Below are 15,810 nucleotides of genomic sequence, written 5' to 3'. Positions count from 1 at the left end.
CTTGAGAGCCACATAGGTTTGGTTCTCTGTTTTTTTGTTTGTTTGGTTGGTTGGTTGGTTTTGTTGTTGTTGTTGGTGGTGGTGGTGGTGGTGGTGGTTGTTGTATGTGTGTGTATGATCGGTTCTTATGCCTGATCTCACCAATGCTATTCCTTAGGAATCCTAGCTTGCATTATTTAGAAGGAGGAATTGTTTGCTGTTTTAGTTAACAGCTCTAAGCTCCACAGGAGGACTTTGGTTGCAATCCTCTTATCTTCCTGGCATGCACTGACACCTCACATTTATATGTTAAAGCCAAGTTTGTAAGAGAATGTGCTGAAAAGCGACTCTCAAGGTTAAATAACAATAGTTGGGAACTTGATCTGAGCTTCCAAATAAGCTTTGTGACTTTAGACAGTGACTTAGTGCCTCTGACTTTATATGTCCTTTTATGTAAAAGAGGCTAGTATCTCTCACAGTGTTTCCCAGAGTATTGAGGGTAAGATCGAATGAAGCACCAGTGAACAGCAAACCTTTAAAAACCAAGTAGTTATATTCCTCCCAGGCAGAAATGTTTCTATGAATTATGGTTTCGGGACAGTGCTCCTTAAGGGACTTGAAAAATCTGCATGAGACTGCTAGTATCCAAGCCAATCTGGATGAATTTCCACACAAGATTTCCTAGGACATCATAGAAACATCATTTATTTATTTATTTATTTATTTATTTATTTGCTTATTTTAATTTAGATGCTTTTTCTTTTTGTTTTTATACTTTAAGTTCTAGGGTACATGTGCACAACGTGCAGGTTTGTTACATACGTATACATGTGCCATGTTGGTGTGCTGCACCCATTAACTCGTCATTTACATTAGGTATATCTCCTAATGCTATGCCTCCCCGCTTCCCCCATCCCACGACAGACCCCGGTGTGTGATGTTCCCCACCCTGTGTCCAAGTGTTCTCACTGTTCAATTCCCACCTATGAGTGAGAACATGTGGTGTTTGTTTTTTTGTCCTTGCGATAGTTTGCTGAGAATGATGGTTTCCAGTTTCATCCATGTCCCTACAAAGGACATGAACTCATTCCTTTTTATGGCTGCATAGTATTCTATGGTGTATATGTGCCACATTTTCTTAATCCAGTCTGTCACTGATGGGCATTTGGGTTGGTTCCAAGTCTTTGCTATTGTGAATAGTGCTGCAATAAACATACGTGTGCATGTGTCTTTATAACCATCTGATCTTTGACAAACCTGACAAAAACAAGAAATGGGGAAAGGATTCCCTATTTAATAAATGGTGCTGGGAAAACTGGCTAGCCATATGTAGAAAGCTGAAACTGGATCCCTTCCTTATACCTCATACAAAAATTAATTCAAGATGGATTAAAAACTTAAATGTTAGACCTAAAACCATAAAAACTCCAGAGGAAACATCTTTTAAAGCTCTAGACATAATGTTCTTCCTCCTTATCCAATAGTTACATAAGTTTTTAAGGATGATGGCTCCTTTCCATCATCAAATCCATTTGTCTTGACTTAAGATGTGGAAGCTGCCCATCATAAACAGTTCCACCACACCTAGAATCTTTTAGTATTTTCTTTCCATGTTTATTCCTTACTTTGAGAACAAAATAATGTTCTTTATCTGACCTATAATTGACAAGATTGTGCTTTACCTCCTACGAATGACAAATGCTCTACAGAGTCATCTCTCCACTTGACAACCTTCCTGCTTCTCCATGATTTCTCAAAACATAATTGGCAGGAAGCACAACGTCTATTTCTCTTCCTCACCCAGGTATTTATCCATCAAACCTGCTGAATCTACAAGTTTGGGTTTTCCAAGTAGCTTTTAAAAAATTAATTCCATACCCTTCCTCTCCTTCATAACCCATTGCCACCATCCCCTCCAATACCACCCCCTCTATGGTTTTACCACTTCTTAATAGTTACAATGCTAGCATCTATAAGGGCTTTCCAGTTGTTTCCATGAGAATTTATTGGTGACTTACTTTCTCCCAAGTTCTTTATGCTTCTCTGTGCCCTGAAACCAGTCTGACAAATTGCTTGTTTTAGAGTCCCTTTATATTTGTTCCTGGAGGTTTGATCTTGGCATTTATTATTATATGACTGGCACCTTGCCTTGAGGGCCATCATGCCAGATAATAGTACCAGAGTGGAAAAGCTCACAAGCTCCCACTCATATTCTCATTCTCTCCTCTCTCTCTCCTTCCTTTTCAGTGCCCCCCGCAGCCTTTCTGTGTTTTTTTTCCTACCTTATTTTCCTCCTTCCCTTCCCCCCTCCCCTGCTCACCATTCACTGAATTACCTCTCTCCAAATTCCACCTCTCCATGAATAGAGCCTGACAATACCAGACAGCTGAGATCTACTGGAAAATACTAAAAATAATTGCCTTTTGTTATTAAAGTCAGATTTGGGGCTGCTGTTCCCTCCTAGGAATTTGTACAGTTTCCTGCAGGGATTCAGAGGTCCATACCCTAGTACTGTTTTTAGAATGCAAAGGGCTATTTCAATAAACATGCCACTAAATTGACGGCGTCATCTTAAATTAATGTATATTGTTTCTTGTCCCATTTAGCTGTGGTTGACGCTTTTCTGGAATTTGCCATTGGAATATTTTACACACTGATCTCTTCCTGCTGTCCTCCACACCCTGTCTGACATTTAAGTTCCTTTTGAGATGCCAAAGGGCCACAATCCCCAACTCTCTCTCTCTCTCTCTTTCTCTCTGTCTCAGCTGCCTTGCTCCCTGGGGACGGCAGCATCATTTAACTTTTCCAGTGCAATCTTTTTTATTCAAGGTCTTGGGAAACCTCACTCAAGAGTCATCCTCCTTAGAACTCTGGTATTGATAGGCTGCCTTTTTGTCCATATACCTTTACATTATTAAAATCAGAACTAAATTCGTGTCTTAGTAGTAGCTGCCCAGCCCAGAAAATGATATGCCCCCTAGACTTAAAATATTACAGGCATTATTTATTGGGCTTGCTTTTCTATGTCTAAAACATAGGTTATCAGGCTTTAGGATGTATTAGAACCACCTGAAGTTTCTTGATCAAAAGGCACATTCTTGGTCTGCATCTCCAGAGGTTTTGATTCTTAGTGTGGGGAGGGGCCCAAGAATGGACATTTAAATAGGAGCCCCATGTGCTCACTGATATAGAATGACCATCATAAAGGTTTATGCTAGGTAACAACTTCCCTGCACCAACTGGTGGTTTTGACTTTATCCAGCAAAGAACTGTACTAGAGTCATCAATCCATCCCATTATTTAAATAATGTAACTGGCAAACTGTTACCTAATAGCCCTCATTTTACATAAAAGACATTAACATTGCTATTCATTTTTGGGGTGCGTTTGCAATTTAAAAATAATTATGTGAATGATAATATATAAGTATTGGTTCATGAGTTCTTAAGAAATGTATCATACTAATGTAAGATGTTAATAGCATGGGAGGTATATGGGAGCTGTCTTCACTATCATCTCAATTTTTCTGTAAATCTAAATCTGTTGTAAAAAATAAAGTCTATTTTTCTTAAAACAGAAGAAAACAAAACAAAAAAAAAATTCTGCCACCCACCAGAATGGCTATAAACTAAAAGACAGAAAGTTCCAAATGTTAGCAAAACTGGAACTCCTGTACACTACTGGTGGGATTGTGAATTGGTGCCCCCACTCTGGAAAACTGCTTGGCAATGCCTGTGAAAGCAGAGTATTTGTTTACCCTATGGCTTTGCGCTTCTGGGTATATAGCCAATTGAACTATATCCATGTGTTCACCAAAAGATGTGTACATAGCAGCACTCTCTGTAAAGTCCCAAACTGGATATTAGCAAAATGCCCATCAATAATGGAATTCATAAATCACTTGTGACATGTTCAGAAAATGAAATACTACACAGCAACAAAAAGAAAGAAATTTAAACTATACTTAACAAGCAGGGTGATGCAAAGGGAAATAAACCAGACACAAGGGAAAGTAGGCTATATTATTCTACTTATATAAGTTCAAAAAACCAGTTCGAACTAACCAATGAAGGAAAAATCAGCACAAGGGTTATCCTTGGGGTGGGGAGCGAAATGAAGGGGTCTTCTGGGGCCAGTGATCTTTGGGTTTTTTTTTTGTGAGGAGAGTAGGTACTTAGGTGTGTTCAGTTTGTGAAAATTCAGGGAAGTGTGCACTTAGGATTTGTGCATTTTTCTATATGTATGTTATACCATTTTATGAAAGCAATACATGTTTTCTTTGGGGAAAGAACACAGAAAGGGTCACTATAGTGAATATAGACTCTAAACTAGATTGCCTTGGTTCAAATACCAGGTTTACCACCTATAAGCTGCATGACCCTAGGGAAGTCATGAAGCCTTTTTCACCTGTATGCCCTTATCTGTAAAGTGAGGATAATGATAGTACCTTTGTTGTGGGTTGTTGTGACAATCTAATAAGTTAATATTTGTACAACACTAGTGTAATGCACAGAGTAGGCATCATATAAGTGTTTGTTAAATAAGAGTTTTATTTGTGCGGGCACACTTAAAAATGTCTTTTGATGACCACTAACTACTTTAAAGGAGACTAAAGAAGAGTTAAGGAAATAAGAAAGGAGTTAAACTTATTTCCTAGGTAGGATTCTTGCTTATGAGGGAAAATATTATCTTGGCACCTGGCCAGTTAATTCTGTTCTTCCTGACTTGGAGTCTGGACTCCCAACAGGCGCTGGGCATTGGTCCAGAGGCTTGACAACCAGCCACATCTGGGACTACCAGGAACTGCCACAAAAGAGTCTGCCCAAGAAGGCCTGTTGGAATTGCTGGGGAGGGAGAGTGCCATCCAGTCAGGACCCATGCCAGGTCAGAGCCCCCTGAATCTACCTGCTGGGTAGGACAGGCCCTGAACCCTGGCCTTTCTTCTAGCTCCCAGTCAGAACCTTCTCTTCCATCACAGGTCTCCTCCAAAAACAGCTAAGACAGGGCTGCATTCATAGGCAGGAAAAGAAAATAAAGAGAAGAAAGAGAATCAAGCAGGAGTGTCCTACCCTCCCAGAAATAAGCCGGTAAGCATTCTGGGCACCCTCTCTCGCTTGAGTTTGTTCTTCCCTGAACATCCCTAGTGAATGAGGAACCTGAGGAGTGTCTCCTTTTACAGGAAACCTCCAGAGTCCACCACAATCAGGTACCCGCAGTGTGGCTCGACCCACTCTTCCTCTCCCGGTTACTTTCTGACACAGCTGGCTCTCCAATCAAAGCTGAGTTCCCTCTTATCTAATCCTTTGCTTTAGGAAGTTTAACTCACCCTCTGAAGCCTGTACCTGGAAAAAAATAAACCCAAATGAGAACAATTTTTATCTCCCATTATGAGTGGAAGTGAATCTCCTCTAGCTTGGCAAGTCTCCAGGAATATCCCACTAACTTTTAAGTCATTTCTAGCCTGCTCTCCTTTGTCTCTGTCTCCAGCTCTCTTCCAAATGCTCATTGAAGAAGAGTGTTTCCCTTGTCCCTGCCCCTGCCACTTTAAAAAAAAAAAGAATTAGAAGAAGAATAGTCTTAAGTTCCTGAAGCCATATATGACAGACCAGCTAGTTTTACACCAAAACATTTCCCTTTACACCTTGGGCACACAGATGACTCTATTTCCTAGCCTCCCTTGCATGTTAGTGAGGCCACATGACAGTTCTGGCCAGAATATAGGTGGGCCCATAAAACCTCCATGCTATCCTCCACACTTTCTCTTTGCCTCATCTGCAGTCTGGATGCAGTAGCTGAGGTAGACTTGAAGGCCTTAGGGCACAGGGAAGTCATAAAATAGAAGGAGCTTGGGAGCCTGAATGCCTGCGTGGAACACAGGTCCTCATCCCTCACCTCCCCACTCCCACGCTTGGAATGTGACATGAACAAGAAATAAAGTTTAATTTGTGTGAAGCCCCTGAGACTTGGAGTGGCTGGTACTGACTAATACCCCAAGTTCCAGACTCTCAAACTTTCTACAAACTGGAACACCACATTCCTCTCTCCCAGTGGTTCCCTGAGCAGTCATCTTTGACCTTTCTGCATGGTAGGCCACACCTGGAGAATGAGCATCAAAATCCCACATCCTGATCCTTAACCTTTGACCTTGGTTCATGTTTCAATTTTTAATTTGGTTTCCTGCCTGTTGATTAAAATGTATTTGTTGGAAGTGAATTGAAAGTCTCAGAAATGGTGCCTGTTATTTCCATAACTGAGTCTTCAAGCCATATGCTCTGTGTATCCATCTGGGCATGTCTGGGATATTTGAATTAGTCCCATTGGCTGCAGTGTAGACAAACAAGCAAAGAGATTGGAAGCTGCCAACTCTCTCTATGATAGACAGGTCTTCCCAAGCCATCCTTCCCATTCTAAGGAAGAACAATTACAAGCACATTACTAAGAACAAGCCATTCATCATCCAGACTTTGTCTCTGCCTCGACTTGCATCCATAATGACAAGATACAGGCAGTTTTGTGGTAAACAGAGGCTGTCACAGACCTACAGACTGAAAAACTGAGTGAATTTGTTTGGCTTTGTGAGAGTTGAAGCTACCAGATTTCAATAAATAGTGGTGAGTACAAAAAGTCTTCATCTTTTTTTTTTTTTTTTTTTTGGAGGGAGGGAGTAGGTAAGCAAATTATCTGTAATTTAACTCCAATCCAGGGCTCTGAACATCCTTCAGTAAGTTCTTATTTGGTGGGAAATTGGAACTCTTAGAGCCATGTAAATTCACTTTTCCGCTATTAAAGAACCAACACAAGTAACTGTTTGACTCAAGTTAACATTCACTCCTTGGAATAGATGATGAGTAAATATTTACCCACTGGCATAGCTGTTGAGTAATTGCCCATTAAAGAAGTTAAATGTTAATCACTTATTTCTGGACTGAGTAATTTCAACAAGATCCTATGACTAACCCATAAAGTCTAAAGGCAAGAAAAAAGCCCACATCCGTTTATTTCTTTCAGTCTTGACCATACAGGAAAGGCCTACTCTTAGGAATGTCTCAAGTTAGAGTCATAACCAGTTTTCACTCCCTTAGTACTCAAAGCCAGCTAATTAATTGCCTTTTCATTGTTCTTCACCCAAAGAAACCTTGACCTCAGGTTAAGTATTAACAAGATTTGAGAGGGAAGGGTTGGACAGGAGTTTAGAGAGAATATGAGGGACATCTAAACTAAGAGGAGAAATAAAACCTGGAGATAGAAGACAGAAGATGTCACGAGGTTGGCTGTCTTACATCAAAGGGAAGTGTGCATGATAAATGCCATTAAAGTCAAAACCCTAGGCCAGATGTCACCACACTAAATTTCAACTGAGACAGAGGAGGACTTCAGCAGCAGATGGCCCACAAATAATGGGTAGGGAAAGTTTCTATACCATCAGTCTCGTGGAAAGGATCCTTGCTTGGTACCCACTCTTCTTCAGGATCAAAGAATGAGCTTGCAGGTGAACTATCTGCACCCAACAAGGCAGCCTGCATCTGAATGAGAAGAGCCAAAATCCCTACAGAACTTCTACATATATTCCATGTCGGCAGGAACATATATAGCAGCTTAGTGGGTGTAGTGGCTGCTGTTGATATCCACCCAGATCCCTTTAACTCTGGTGGAATCCTCCTCCCCACCAGCTATGAGTGTTGGCTGCTAAAAGCAACTCCCTTCTCTGGAGAATTGCCCTTCGCCAATGGGAATCATCTAGCTCAGAAGGTGATTCCTCCTCTCCCAGAGGCAGCCCATAGCTAATGACTGGCTGATAGCGTGGTACAAAAGGCCAGCGCCCTACTTCAAGGTGGGATCAACGCTGTGGTGCAATTCCTGCTGCAGTGAGATTGCACTGTAGCTAGTCTTTAGCTAAGGCCACAAACTTGCTTAGATCTTTTCCCCAGTCACAGCCTGCTTCCCTTATGCCCCTTCTGAGAGCACGCTCTCAATGAAGCACGTGCACAAGAATCAATGTCTCAGTGCCTGCTCCTGTTCTTTTTTTTTTTTTTTTTTTTTTTTTTTTTTTTTTTTTTTTTTTTTTTGAGACGGAGTCTCGCTCTGTCGCCCAGCTGGACTGCAGTGGCCGGATCTCAGCTCACTGCAAGCTCTGCCTCCCGGGTTTACGCCATTCTCCTGCCTCAGCCTCCCGAGTAGCTGGGACTACAGGCGCCGGCCACCTCGCCCGGCTAGCTTTTTGTATTTTTTAGTAGAGACGGGGTTTCACCGTGTTAGCCAGGATGGTCTCAAACTCCTGACCTCGTGATCCGCCCGTCTCGGCCTCCCAAAGTGCTGGGATTACAGGCTTGAGCCACCGCACCCGGCCGCCTGCTCCTGTTCTGTTTGCTTCTTTTTCTGAACCTAAACAAAGACAATAGGATAGGCAAGACCTTCAGTCTCCCCCACTGCCTCCAAGTTGCCTCAGAATTTGTTGACAGAGATTGTGTGGACAGGTGGAATAGCCTGATCCCAGGGGTACCCCAGGCAGAACAGAGACAGAGTAACCCACCTTACTCCTTCCAACCAATGACTGAATTCCACTTGGAGGACAAGCCTCAGCGTGTAAGACTGCCAGGTACCTCTCTCCTCCCTTTACTGATCCATGCCCTCCCTCACCTGCCACCCACCCTCTCATAGATATCCAAGCAAAGACTCCCTTTCTTCCATTGGACTTTCTTCTGCCTAGTGACCCCTTCCCTCTAAGAAATGTCTTTGAGTTAGCGACCCCCTTCCTCACTTCTACACTGGCATGTTTTTTGCTTTTGTTTTTGGTTTTGGTTTGTTTTGCTTTGCTTTTGCTATAGGAATGTCTACATTGCACGGTGTACCAGAAAGAGTATGGACTTATTATATAAAGTGGGTGAACATGGGCCAGTTATTCAACTTTTCTGAACATAGATTTCTTCATCTGTAAAGTGGTGTTAATAAGACCTACCTCACAGAGTTGTTGGGAAGATTAAATGATATAAAAACTAGATATTCATTGTTATCCTACCTGGTACACAATAGGTACTCAGTGGTAGACTATCTGGTATATAGTAGGTGCTTCTCCTTAGTGGAGACTTCAAAAAAGGACAAACAGGTATAAAAAAGAAACTGAGGCCGGGCGCGGTGGCTCAAGCCTGTAATCCCAGCACTTTGGGAGGCCGAGACGGGCGGATCACGAGGTCAGCAGATCGAGACCATCCTGGCTAACACGGTGAAACCCCGTCTCTACTAAAAAATACAAAAAAACTAGCCGGGCGAGATGGCGGGCGCCTATAGTCCCAGCTACTCGGGAGGCTGAGGCAGGAGAATGGCGGGAACCCGGGAGGCGGAGCTTGCAGTGAGCTGAGATCCGACCACTGCACTCCAGCCCGGGCGACAGAGCGAGACTCCACCTCAAAAAAAAAAAAAAAAGAAACTGAAAAAGCAAACTGTACTCTTAGCACACACAGACACACAGGCATCCTGCTTCAGGTCAGTTTCCTCCATCCAACCACCTACTCTCCCATCTATCTGTCCATCTACTCATCTATTCATCAGAAACCCCCTCAAAACCTTAGTATCCCTTGTGAGCCATGTATTGTGGATACAGAAGTAAATTAGACATAGACTCCATGTAAGAAGTTTACAGCTCATTGCTAACAATAGCTGCATACCTTTTCCTTTGGAAATCCAGGGGTACCTGGATGGAGGTGGAAACAGGAGATCAGGGGCTCAGTTCCACACTGATAAGTCATTTATTCTTGAAGTCCTTCCTGTGTGAAGGATTCTTGCATTCTCTTATCAAAACAACTAGGTACCCCTTGGGATTTGATGGGAAATCATCCCCATTAAGTTGCTGCAACCTGAAAGAGACTCCCAAACTACCAAGTTCTAAGAAATTGGGACTTCTTGGCTGGTCTTCCCTATACGCCCGAAGAGCTCCTGTTTTCCTGAAGACCAAAGGAATGGTGCCTCCGAAATACGTTCCTTCCCAGTGGGCTCACTGGAATCCACTGGGATTCTTAATCCACTTACCCTATTAATAATAAAAGCAGGAATGACTATCAAGACCAAATCGAGTTCTAGGTGCTTGACATATATGTTAATTTCTCATGGTCCCAGCAACTCTGGGAGGTGAGTGTTGTATCCTTATCTTATAGCGGAGGGGACTGTTGAGGTCAGAGAGGTTAAGTGACTTAAGGTTTACAAATGGAGTAAGAGTCATGACTTGAACTCATATCCTACTTCAAAGCCTGTGCTCATTTTAAATTTTGTGCCATGATGTTTCAATAAGTATGCTCTTACATTACATGCTGCTGCTTTTCTTCACCACTTACTTGTTGAATGGCCTTGGCCAAGCTTGTTTCCTTCTTCTTTTAAATTTTTTTGGAAAAATGTTATGTTTTTATTATGGTGAATGATGAATTTTTAACATACCCCAAAGTAGACAGAACTTTACCATGACATTCCACATACCCATCACACACATGTTACAACCATCTAGGGCCCATCTGCCCTGTCTATACTCCCTCCACTTCTTCCCTCCCAGCTTGGCAGTGTCAAAAATCAAACCCCATTGGTCTGCCTCCAAAACCCTCCACCAAGCTGGTCCTTGCTTTGTCCTAGCACCGGGCTTTATTATAACATTCCTAAGGTCCACTTTAAATTATCATTTCCTGGCACATTTCTCTTTTTTAAAAAGTCATTGTCAAAATGAATAAATTTGATAGAACATTCAAATGGACTATAGAGAACATTTCAGGGCTTATCCTCAGATTTCCATTTGCCAGGCAAAGTTCTAAGGTGCCATTATTAAACTACACTGGTGATTGTTGAGACAATGTTAAAATGGGATAGAATTCAAAGCTCTTTTGCTCCAGCAAAAAGAAATATATAACCAAGTCGCTGGCTTGCCAACTGGGGAGTACAAGTTGTTCCTTTTCTTCCCCTTAATTACCTCTCAATGGAACATTCTAGAATACCCAGGGGGTAAGTTTCCACTAATCTTCAGGCCTCTTTAAAACCTAGGGCTGACACAAAAGCTAAATATAGAACTATATTCTATAAACAAAGTCCTGAGTCTAAGGATCCAAATGAGTCAGACATTGTTTTCAATCATGGCTTACAAAGAAAGTAGCCTGAATTGTGCTAATGGCTCCAACACCTCCGGATAGTATTATACTGAAGTACAAAAGACACAGAAGATCATCTCCAAAGAATGTATAATATGGTTGAGTGTATGGACTATGCCTAAATAAAATGACAGAGATAGACAGGTATATAGTGATTATTACAGTGACTGCACACTATTATACACACGTGTATTGCATGCACATGTACACACACACACACAGAGACACACCAGTGGACCACTCCATCTCAGATGCACAGTCACAGTATGATGCAAACACACAGAAACACAAGACTATCCAGGGACCATGACAGTCAGAAGCTTTAGTTTTGGTTTCAAGTTGGCCACCTCAGATAAAGGCAGCCAGAGGGAAATGAGGGAGCCTGCTGGACAAAATTCTTAAGATCAGAACTATATTCCATTCCCTGTTCAGCCAGTAATGAGTCATTGCTTTCAGCAAGCTCCATCTCAGTCTTTTTGTTTCTAAGGCTCCTTCCATTCTACGATGTTATAAAGACCAACTTGAAAAACAACCAACAAGGTCAATTTCACACAGTATGGATTTATGGGGCAAGCAGTGTGATCTGGGGTCACACATTAGTTGGTGCACCTTGGGCAATTTATTACACAGTTTAAAACTAAGCAGTGTCAAGTGAGTTTGACCCGGGCACGAATGCAGAAAACATACTAATTCTATGTGAAATTTTAAGGGCAGGGTGGAGGATTCTGTCTTCATACCAAATACCATGGAAAGAATAGAGACAGATGTTTTCCTATCCATTATGAGGGCTTAAAATGTAATCTGCAAGTATGTATCGGCTTCTGATCTTGGCTAGCAGATCTTGGGTCTGGTTGTGGAAGTGCAAAACTTGCTGCGTTGACACCCTTTGGCCACCAGAGAGCTCCCTGCATCCAACCAGGGGTGCCTATTGGATCAGCAAGCACAAGTTTGCAAAATGCAGGGTGCCTCCCTGCAACCTAGAGCACAGATTCTATTGCTATCTCTTATACCAGCAAAATCCACTCATTTTCTCCATCAACAGTAACTCTGGCCTTGTCCTTTTGCCTTTTACAGTGTGGGACTTGATGTATTCTGGAGGCAGAGGATTAACATGGGTACCAGGTTCCACATAGGACAAATGATTTCCCAGCTGTGGGGTAAAAGTCCTGACCTTCAGATTTATGTGTTGCTTATGGCTACTAGAGCCAGTGACTACATGGAATACAGTACTCAAGAAAACTTGCTTTTATAGGTTTTATTTGGTGGCAATTTTCTTTTTTTACTCAAGTAGAAAAATACAAACTAGTATAAGGAAGAAAATGATGATAATCCATCATTCCACTATCCCAGAGAAAATGACTAAGATTTGGACATAGTTCCTTTCATTTTCTTGGTTTTTCTTTGTGTGTGCATGGGGAGGATGTGTGTGTATTCTTAGAGATAGTTGGAGCCCATTTGTATTCTGACATTTTTGGTAATTTTTCTAACCTGATATGATATTTTCTCTTAATTTTATAAGTGTTTTCCACATCATTAGATGCACAATGCAAGACAACTTGGAGAATTCAGAGGCACAGAAGAAAATAAAAAACCCTTGTTTTTTCAGTACCCAGAGATAATCATTTTCACATTTTGGCATTTTACTGCCAGTCATTTTTCCATTCATGGTATTTGTTTTTACAAAACTGCGACTATACTATATATAATGTTTATAGACTGCCCTTTTTGAATAATTTTATATAACAACCATTTCCTCCATATCATTAAATATCTTCCCAAAACATGATTTTTAATATCTGGGTAATACTAAAAATCATGAATGGAGCTTAATTCATTTAATAAATTGTCTATTGTTGATCATTTATTAATGTGATGATTCCAATACTATTTATTCCAGATAGCACCAAGATGAACAACTTTATATTAATCGCATCCTATCATATCATCATTGATGATCCACCTAGCATAAGCTTTTAGATTTTGAATTACCAGGTCAAAGGGTTTGAACATTTTCAAAAGACAGATTCCAATTGCCACACAGTCCCCTAGAAATGTATCATTTCATATTCCCTTTAGGAATATATGAGAATCTCTGTCTCATCACACCCTCACCCATGCTGGGATCACCAATTTTAAAAATGTTTGTGCATTTGATACACACACACTTGCACACACACAAAGAGTTATTTCTCATTGAACATTTAAAACTTCATGTATTGCTCTCAAACAAGGACATGAATAGACAATTCTCAAAAGAAGATACACAAATGACAAACAAACATATGAAAAAATGCTCAACATCACTGATGATCAGGGAAATGCAAATCAAAACCACAGTGCAATACCACCTTACTCCTGCAAGAATGGCCATAATCAAACAAATTTTTTAAAAAATAGATATTGGCATGGATGCGGTGAAAACAGAACACTTCTACACTGCTGGTGGGAATGTAAACTAATACAACCACTATGGAAAACAGTGTGCAGATTCCTTAAAGAACTAAAAGTAGATCTAGCATTTGATACAGCAATCCCACTACCGGGTATCTACCCAGAAGAAAGTAAGTCATTATACGAAAAAGATACTTGCTCATGCATGTTTATAGCAGCACAATTCACAATTGCAAAAACATGGAGCCACCCCAAATGCCCATCAATCAACGAGTGGATAAAGAAAATGATATATATATATATATATACACACACACACACACACACACGCATACATATATACCATGGAATACTACTCAGCCATAAAAAGGAACAAAATGATGGCATTCTCAGCTATCTGGATGAGATTGGAGACTATTATTCTAAGTGATGTAACTCAGGAATGGAAAACCAAACATCGTATGTTCTTACTTATTAGCGGGAGCTGAGCTATGAGGATGCAAAGGCATAAGAATAACACAATGGACTTTGGGGACTCAGGAGTAAAGGGTGGGAAGGTGGGGAGGGATAAAGGACTACAAATTGGGTTCAGTATATACTACTCAGGTGATGGGAGTACCAAAATCTCACAAATCACCACTAAAGAACTTACGTAACCAAATACCACCTGTTCCCCAAAAACCTATGGAAATAAAAAATTAAAAAATAAAAATAAAACTTCATGTATTGGCTATTTGTGTTTCTTCTTTTGTGAATTATTGAGAACCTAGTAAGTATCTAACACTGTGCTATGTGTTGAAAAACAATTATCACTAAATATTCCAAGAAACCTGGAAGACAGGTACTATAATCTCAATTTTGCAGGTGAGGAAACTGAGACTTAAAGATGTTGTGTTTTCTCAAAGTCACACAGCAAGGGAATGACAAAGTTTGGCTTCAAATGCAGATCCGTGATTCCCAATCTCATGCTCTGCCTATGATACCACATTGCCTCCCTGAGAAATTTTTGAAATGTATTTTTATAGGGGAGATAAGATTAAACAACCCTGCTATATCTGTACAAGAAATGTTGAGACTGTCAATATCCATGTTACTTCTATTCTTAAGTTTTAAACAAAAAATGGATGAAAGAACAATGGAGACTGTTTCATGGCTGCAGAGTCCAACTGCCTCACTTTCACAGATAAAGATTCTGAAACCCTGAAGAGTTAAATGACTTGCTAGATAGTGAGGTTTGACCAAAAAATGGGGAAACAGGGCAAAAAAAAAAAAAATCCCCCACAAACAGCACAATAATTTGATAAGCTCTTTCATGCCTCTATGCTTTGCACATTTCTCTCTGTCATCCACCTGATGACTCAGTTAAGCTGTCAGGTCCTCTATAAAACCTCCCATTATTTTTTAAGGCAGAATTAACTGTCTCTGTCTTCTGTATGCATCTGTACTACAGCACTTACTGTATCATGTAGCAGAGATGTCCAACTGGCCAACAAAATTTTTTAATCCCTTCTGTAGTTTTGAGCTGCTGATGGAAAGTAGCTGCAGAGCCAGACTGGATTTCCAGGCACCCTCTTCCCAACCCTGGCATCCAGGAGTGGCCATGTGACTTATTTTTGTGAATGCTGTGTGAGAACATAGATCTCCTACCACACTACACCCCTCCCCAGCCCCTGCCTTGCTTACTGCTTTTGAACTCTGTTATTTTGGAATATGATGCTTGGAACAAGGCAACAATGTTGCAATCACGAGACAAGTCTAAGAACACAAAGCCAGCATGCTGAGAATGACAAAGCCAAAGAATGGGAAGAGACAATCCTAGAACCATCTACATTCAGGCATTATATTTTGTAAGACAATCTTTACCATTGGAGCCACCATTACTATTACTTTTAACTTGCAGTTAAAAGCCATCCCACCGTAGTCTCTGATTATTCGCCTCTGTCTTTCACAAGATCATTAGCTTTCAGGACATCCTTCATATCTAATTCATCTTTGTATCCTTGTTCCCTAGGTCTATTATAGAGCCTTACAAGGCTTCAACAAACGTTTGCTGAATCAAATCCACCAATGATATTCAATTTTAGTAAAAGATTGTGCTATGAGCAAATATTTCTTGATTTTCACTGGTCAATTTCTCTAAGAACCTATTTGCTTAAAACCACTCTTCCAGCTGTGGCTCCAGGAAGCTCTCTGCCATTCACACAGCCCGGTACAGAATTTGCTAGGCAAGGATTCATTTACTGCTTGTTAATTAGTCAAGTGCTGAGTGCACCACAGGACTCATTTTTACATTATTCGCACAATTGCGTAATTAGCATTT

At 40.8% G+C, this 15,810-nt stretch overlaps 1 protein-coding gene across 2 annotated transcripts in view; it reads right to left on the bottom strand.

The window, feature by feature from the left end:
- NHS (NHS actin remodeling regulator) overlaps window positions 1-15,810 on the bottom strand; it is a 366,539-nt gene that overhangs the window by 134,458 nt on the left and 216,271 nt on the right. The gene's annotated exons all lie outside the window — the stretch shown is intronic.

The sequence above is a fragment of the Rhinopithecus roxellana genome, chromosome 7 (genome assembly GCF_007565055.1).
Source record: "Rhinopithecus roxellana isolate Shanxi Qingling chromosome 7, ASM756505v1, whole genome shotgun sequence".
In the NCBI taxonomy this organism is placed as follows: domain Eukaryota; kingdom Metazoa; phylum Chordata; class Mammalia; order Primates; family Cercopithecidae; genus Rhinopithecus; species Rhinopithecus roxellana.
The sequence above is the reverse complement of the archived record's forward strand: the minus strand, read 5'-3'. Positions and strand labels throughout refer to the sequence as shown.